The sequence below is a fragment of the Oncorhynchus tshawytscha genome, linkage group LG27, assembly GCF_018296145.1.
Source record: "Oncorhynchus tshawytscha isolate Ot180627B linkage group LG27, Otsh_v2.0, whole genome shotgun sequence".
NCBI classification, from domain to species: Eukaryota; Metazoa; Chordata; class Actinopteri; order Salmoniformes; family Salmonidae; genus Oncorhynchus; species Oncorhynchus tshawytscha.
Window position 1 is genome coordinate 19,083,874 of NC_056455.1, and position 7,881 is coordinate 19,091,754.

The 7,881-nt window shown below is 41.6% G+C and overlaps 1 protein-coding gene across 1 annotated transcript in view; it reads left to right on the forward strand.

Moving 5' to 3' along the window:
• Positions 1-366: 366 nt before the first annotated feature.
• Positions 367-7,881, forward strand: part of LOC112238972 (speckle type BTB/POZ protein) — a 146,107-nt gene continuing 138,592 nt past the window's right edge. Inside the window, exon 1 of the mRNA XM_042307538.1 lies at positions 367-473. The gene's annotated coding sequence lies outside the window, so the exon portion shown is untranslated. The remainder of the gene's footprint in view (positions 474-7,881) is intronic.

Here is a 7,881-nt window from a genome sequence, read left to right on the forward strand (position 1 = left end):
CATTATTGTTGTGTAATTTTATTGAAGAAGAAGAGGAAGAAGAAGACTGTAATCATCATATATAATTTATACTTTATTGTAAACCAATTCAAAATATATAGAAAAACAGTAAGTTTACAACAGAGTATACAAGCATTTACAAACGACAGTGAAGGGAATACAGACAATACATTATAAAAATAACTTGTCTTGATTGTTTTTTTTTTTGCTATGAGAAGAATGAATTGTGTTTATTTAATGTTCAATTTAATTCTCAAAAAGAATAAACAGAGGTTTTTGACTCTTATATTTACATTAATAAATGTATTAATAAGACATGTACATACATTAATAAAGTATTTAGCTAAAATAACAAAGCATGGCAATGTTTTGGTATGGGCGTGCATACTTTCGTCACAGGCATAACCCGGATGTAGAGTGCCAGTGCTGACAACAAAAAAATCCTATCCTGTCGTGGAACAGACTGAAAAAGGGTGAGTTTTAAAACAAAAGGAAACTTTGTTTGTACTCGCTTTCATTCTGAGACCAAACACAAGTGAACGTGTGAGTTTGGTATCTGACAGGAATACGTAAGGCACTTAGCCAACTTGTATCTATCTATTTTACCTTCTCAACAATCTCGACTGTTGATGTTCGAGATAGCAAGCTACACTTAGCTAGCGAACGTTCGCTCGCTAGCTAGTTAACTAACCAGCAGACTGGTAGCTAGCTCGTCGGAAGCTAGCCCTGACAAATCGTCTACCAAACATTAGCTAATCGTGCTAAAATGTAACAAAACACTTGTTGTAGTTTCCTACTTAGCCAGCTTGCTAGCTAGTTGGTTAGCCAGCTGAGCTAGTTAGCTAGCCAATCTACGCTGCCTCGCGCTTGTCTGACAATGGTTTGACAGCTGGTTTTAGCTTGACCATTTGTGAAGGAATTATTCATTTTATGCAGTTGCTGTGCGGGAAAGAGGTGGGTTATTCCTAGAAATGAATACATGAGTAATTCTCACAGGGGCCCTGTGCGTAAGTAAAAGCTTCTTTTTTTTTTTTGCCACATTATGAACCCACAATTTGCTCTGAAGCCACCATCCCACAACTGCCTGTATCCTGCCAAATAGTGACCATCACTTGTCTCCCGTATTTGTTTGCATGAGTTGTGCAGCACAGTGTCATTTGCCAGAAACTGAGCTCCATAGAGAATTTGAAGAGCCAGGCTGAGGGGTTGCTGCATTGCAGAATAAGGTCCTGCCTAAAGATGAGCAAACTCTGAAATTGTCAGTATGGTTAACCATGCACAGACAGAGAATTAAGGTGGCAGATGTTTTTTTAAGTGGGCGTTTTGGGGCACAGCTGGTATTTCACCAAATAAAATGTTGACGCAAGATTAGTTTTAGTACATGAAGTGCTGTGGGAATTCTCAATCATTCTTGTGTGGTCCTTCAGCATTTTTCCAGATTGTAAACACATGCAGGTTGAAACTGAGGGAGCAATGTTGGAGTTTAGTTGAGCATCTGAGTGGTTTAGTGAGGTATGCTCTGAGACAGCATAGATAACTACTGGGACACCCACTACAGTCCCAGTCCTAAAAGCTGCCCTCAAGGAGCTGCAAAGATGTACTCATTCACCTGCCACACACCTGCTCCAACAGACACCTCAAAACTGATAGGCCTACACTATTTCAGTGTAAGTGAGAGTTTTGGCTCTATTGATGAGGAAAATGGGGCCTGTGAAATTCTGAAGACAGACAGGTGTTTAGTTGTGGCTTGAGTGTAGAGACTTCATCTTGGCAGCTGTTTAACTGGGAAAGTAATTTTGGTGTGAGTGGAGTACTTGTCTGACTGGAGTACTTACCTTGATTTGACATGCTGGCCTCAACAGTCAGTGTGGCTGTGCTGAGAGACAGCCATCTCATAATGGTAAGAGAAAATCCCGTTGTCAACAGGAATGTTTTCTCTGTATGAAGACACATTTTGTATGTGCTTCCAGACTGCGTTGACAGGAAAGGATCCTCAGAGCAGGCACAAGGTTCCATTGTTCTGTAGTTAGTCAGGCTGTAGTCAGTGATTTGGCCAAAATGGTAAAATACATTTCCGTTGCACAACACCTTCATGACCATGACTGGCGATGGAACACTTCAAAAGTTACCGGTACTGCAATGCCTACCTAGTCATTTCACTGCACACAAACCCTAGCCAGCCATCACTTCCCAGCCAACTCTGTCCATTCTATGTTATGATATGTTAAATTGGACAGCACTCGATTTAGCGGAGATGCACTCTACACAACATCCCCCGGCCCTCCTCACCATCCATAGGACAAAACACTTTGTTTTATTTACGTGAGGTGCTTCTGTAACTGCTAGGAATAACAGCCAATCGAAGTGCATGGCGGAGGGCAAGCTAATGTAATCTGACAGCAATGGAGTGGTAGAGGCCGCTCAGGCATCGTAAAGCTGTCGCTGTTTAAGCTCCTAAATTTGTCGCTAATACCTGCCAGCCTCCGCTTCCACATGGCCACAGAGCCGTGAGGAGAAGAGCACCAGAGTGTGCATCCAGGCAGTTTAGTTGTGTAACTGTGTCTTACCACCTGTGTTAAGTATATATATATGTGGTAATGGGTATGTGTGCAGCTCCAGTAAATGTGTGTGAGTCAGTGTGACACTACAGGTACAGCTTTAGAAGAAGCCCATTTCTCACAATGCTGATTACTTGTGAGGGAATGCAACAAGTATTGAATTACTTTGCTGAGAGGTTGGAAATTGAAATATGGATTGGGGTCGCAAACGCCTGCCTGTGCTATTGGCTGTTTCGGATGTGTGGGATGAAATTTTTTTTTGTGTGACTGATGCAGACAGTGGCGGTATCTAATGGTTTTCCTCTGCTCATTCCTGCATTCCAATAACAAGATGGGAGCAGGACTGACACAGACAAAGTGGATGTTTTTAGTCACCTTAAAGAGACGCCAGGCCATTTTTCAGCCAGACTAAAACCAAGCCTGCTGCTCTTCCATTACATTATGGCATCCATTTTAAAGTGAAACACAAACCTAGGGACGGTTTCCCAAAAGCATCATAAGGCTCAGTTCATCGTTAGAGCCTTCGTAGGAGCATTGTTAAATCCAACGTTGCACTTGAAAATGCTTGGAATTTAATGCTTGCCTCAGACTGCTCGTAGAACAGCTAAGTCCGCCGTTAGATGCCCCCCCACGTCATTTTAAACACAGAAGATCTCCGCTAAACAGAATCAAATGGTTTATCTGTCTCTCTGTGACTGCCGATGACTACAAATACAGAGTTGTCAATGTCTTTGCAATTAATTCCAAGCTATGTTTAAAAAGATTATTCAAATGAAAACTGAGAACTGCATTCAAATATTAACAATAAGCTATAGGCCTATTTCAATCATATAGAAATATATTTCATGTTCAATCAATTGTTCTATTTGGCTAATTTCTCTAATTTGCCTCAATATATTTCATGATGTGTAGCCTAATATGCGCAATGATGTGCCAATCAGTGACTTAGTGCATTTTTATTGGGTAAGCAATACGAATAAGACGCCTCAATATTTGCAGCCTTAGGTGGTAACTTCTGTCTAAGTTCTGATCCGTCGTCAGTATTGTGAAATCATTCTAATGTTAAGGTAAGATTTTTAATGGAAAAAGCTAATCCGAGAGCAGCACTGCCTTTTCTTTCCAGCCTATCAGTATCGACACATGCGCCTAAAATGCAGACCATTCTCTCTGCGTGGTGTTTTGGGAAAGGCGTATTACATCTTTGGCCATTATTGGAAAGATGCATTGTTGAAACACTCGTAAGTGTAAATTCCATCGGTATTGGGTAACCGGACACAGCTCATTCCATCTGCCATTTAGATGTATTTAAATGTGCTGCCTTGCTGTGCTGGTGGCGGTTTAGCTTAGTGAGTGTCTGGCTGGCTGGGTGTGGAGAGTGTGGGCTGGAGGCCTGCCTGGTCTGGGGGCTTGAGGCCTACTTCTCCCTGGCCGAGTAGCCTTGCCGCTGACCCCGAGAAGTTATCTGAATATCAATGACAATGCAGTGATTTAGAAGTGGCTGTGGCCCCAAAGTCAGATCTAATCGTGCTGGTATTTACTGCCATTTGAGCTTGGAAAGCAGCAGTTGACCATCTTGCTGTTGTGATGCGAGGCCAATTGAATTCAAAGGTAATTTCCATTTGGCTGTTTGGTATTTGGGAATGAATCACCCATCTAGTGGTAGTATCTCTGGGTTGGGTGAGACAGGGTTTAAGCACTGTGCAAATTCAAGTTCAAAGGTGAAATGATTCAAAGAGATGCCCAGACAGGGATGGAGGGAGAAAGATAAGTGAGACTTTACAGAGGGAGATACTAAACTATCCTAAATTGGGAGTGAGAACAACAGGTTTAATGCAGGTGGAGTGAGGAGTGTTATGTGCAAAGATGGATAAAAAGATGGAACGAGAAAAGGAGTTATATAGTAGGTGAGGCGGAGGTATAGAGAGAGCGAGTGAGATGGGGGAGAGAGGTGATGGGGGGTGGAAGAGGATTGTGGTAGTGAAATCGATAGTTCATACCATTCTGAAATTGAGTTTTTTTTTTTCAGAGACAGGTATGGAGGGTATAATATGAAATGGCTCTGGCTGAGGACCGTTACTTGAGCAGCAGTATCGATTCCTGGGTCGTGTTCCAATTATAGTTGGGTGTTTTTGTCCGAGGCCCTCGTTCCGCAGCCCTTAAAAGCTGGGGACTTGGCTGGACAAAGTTTTGGGTGCCGACTGACTTTGTCTTATCGCGTCCCCAAAGCGGCCCACTTTTTCAGTCATCAAGAGGTTAGCTGGGAAATATTGTGTGCTGTCTCACTGGGTCTCTAAGGACATCACTAGAGAATGGAGATTTCCCCCATGGCCGTCCCTCTTAAGAGATTCACTGGCATTACAGCATAAAGAGAAAATAATCTTGTTTGTGTGTAGGTTTGTCAGTGTGTGTCTGTGGCTAAGTGGATTTGAGTATTCTCTGTTGTGGGAGTGGGTTTGCATAACCTATGTGCAGGAAACATACATTTTTGTACACTTGTGTGATTGAGTGTGTGTGTTTGTAGGGGCAGGTTGGAAAAACAACACCAGGTTGCTGACTCTCTTCTCTGGCTGAATGGCAGTAGAATGACAGCAGATTGCTCTGTGGCTTCCTCCACGCTGCACTTAGCTGTTCATTGTGTGTGCAGCCAGACATGAGCAGAGAAATTGCAGCTGTTTGTTGCCTTTGTTCCTGGAGGATTTCCAAGGTAAATGGCATGTAATTCCCAGCCTGATGTCCTTGCCTTTGTGCCTGCTTTTAGAGGGCCTTATCTGGGTTTGGAAGGGGGCTGCTGGATCGTGGAATAATGTAGAACAACTTTCTGGTACTCTTGATTTTCTGTAAAGAGTTATTGTGTTGTCTGTCTGTCTCTACTAGTGGACTCTCCTCTTTCTCTAGCGTCTGTCCCATCTGTATTTTATTCCTTCTCTCTCCCTCCCATCTCCAAATAATGTCAGGCTCATGCAATATGTTGTTTCCCCACTTGTGTGTTAATGAAGTGGATGAATATTCATGAGGCAGAGCTGACATCGCTGTGGAGATCTTGTCAAGGGAATATGGAGTGGCAGGGCTAGACGTGAACTTTTTGCTTGTCATGCCACTAACACCATTTGCACATCATTGTATGATCAAGGACTCATGCATTACTATATTTTTTTACCATAGAGAATCAGACCACAATGTTTGCTACACTCTTTGCATAGTCGAGCCCGTCTCAAAATACAACACTGCCCCTGGAGGATGGTTAGCCACTCTTGGTAGCCTATAAAATAGTGCAACGTTACAATTACAACAAAATACTTTTCCCTACAGGGCTCGACATTAAGGGAGTCCCGTTGTCCCTGTGATGATGATAAATGTTTTAAAACGGACTGTTTTAAATTCATCCAACCACTGCACATAAAATAAAAAATAAAAAATTTTTTAAAACAATGATGCAACAGATCAGACCGTTTAGCTTAAAATGTTGATAGTTTTATTTCTTTATATTTTCAGCTCAACAATGCGATCATGGCTGTAGGCTATGCGCGAATGTTCCAAAATGCAATTAGCAGGACATTTTTTTTTCTCAAAAGTGCACTGTATGCACCAGTGGTTTCATGTAAAATTTAAGGGGAGATCTAAAGATGCATTAACTAGCATTGTTTACTAATATGACTAGGATTATGCTGTTGGACAATAAAATAACGTTGTTTCGAAAACCAGTAGAACATGAGAATCATGCTGTTTTCAATAGCGTATTAAGTGTTAATAAAATAATTCCCTCAACATTCTATGGTTGTTTGGCTATGCTAGGCTACTTTGAAACAAGGTACATGCTTCATAAAATTACATTAAATTTCCAGGTTTTAAACCATTATGTTTATGGTTAAATAGTTTTAAAAATGTAAACCGCCACCTGCTCAGATTTAAGGTGGGTGATGTGTGGTGCGCCACAGGCACTGTCCTTCACTCTCCAGTCTTGTGACCATTTGATCTGAAGGAACTGTGCCTCCAGTATGTCGACAGAATCAAGCCTTTAGATGCTCATGTTAATTATCCTTCATTATATTTGTCAATCATCACTATATTTTTGTAATTAAGTCTCATTAAAGTTTGGCCACACTTTTTTTAGCACCTCATGTCCGCATCGGTTTGAACATGAAGCTGTAGCCAATATGCATATCACCTACATTTTGACATGTAGGATTTTTTATTTCTGTACATTAATAAAACTAGGGGTGTGAACATTTAAATAATGTTGGGATCCTTAACGTTAAGAAAAAGCCCTAACTGAACCCCCACCCCACATATTAAAGTCATAATGCAGTTATCATTATTTAAAAAACCCCCCTTTGTTATAGCCCTAACTAGACTGGCTATAAAGGCCGACAGAATGTAGTGTAATTTAAATAAACTCAGAGAGGAAGAGGTGAACTTGAGGCTACTTTGGTGGAAGACAATTAAGACATTGCGAGATGCAGATTACCAAGATGAGTACGGTTCTGCCTGCCCCTCCTCTCTCTCCCTCATGCTGGCCTGCCTGTTCTTTCTCTTTGCTAATGACCCAAGTGTGTGTTCAGTCTGGTCTGTTGCATGTAGAATATCCTCGCTTAGGCTATTCATGGCACTGGTGTTGGTGGTATACAGTATCTTCGGGCCAGTCTTGCACTGGGTAGGCTTCTCTTGGTTGCTTAGTGGGTAGGGGTGTTTCTGTCTCATATGAAATTACAGTAGGCTACTGGTGTAGTCTGTATTGATGACCATTTTCAGATATAATGATGTGTCCTCTTGAAAGCGCCTCGGTTACGACATGCTTGTTTGTCTGTTAGGGTAGGCTACACCATCTTTTTAAAGGCCGACAAGAAACCTTCTCTGGAGAAATGAACACCGTTTTACTTGTCTGTAAATGAATGCCGACGTGGGACTACCTTCCATCACTAGGCGACCAGAACTTTCAATCCTAGCATGCCTGCTGCCTGTGCTCTGACTAAAAAAAGTACTTTAAAGTACGTAGTTATTGATAACTAACAAAGACATTTAGAAAGAAAGCACTTCTAGCTCCCCTAGCATAAAAAACTGCATAAATGACACAGCAGCACATCAATCAGCAATGTTTGTTGTCAGGGAAACAATTGAACGTTCTATGCTGGAGCAGAATTTTAGTGTCTGAAAAGGTACATACCCTGCTGATGCGACACTTTTTAAAAAATTGTCTAAGTGATCAATTATGGACATGTCACTGTACTGCGTTCTGTGTGTGTAAAGGGTCGCGGTAGATATAACTTCATTGCCCGGCCCTAACGGTCATATATCTGTAATAGGACCATTTTAATTTGCATTATGA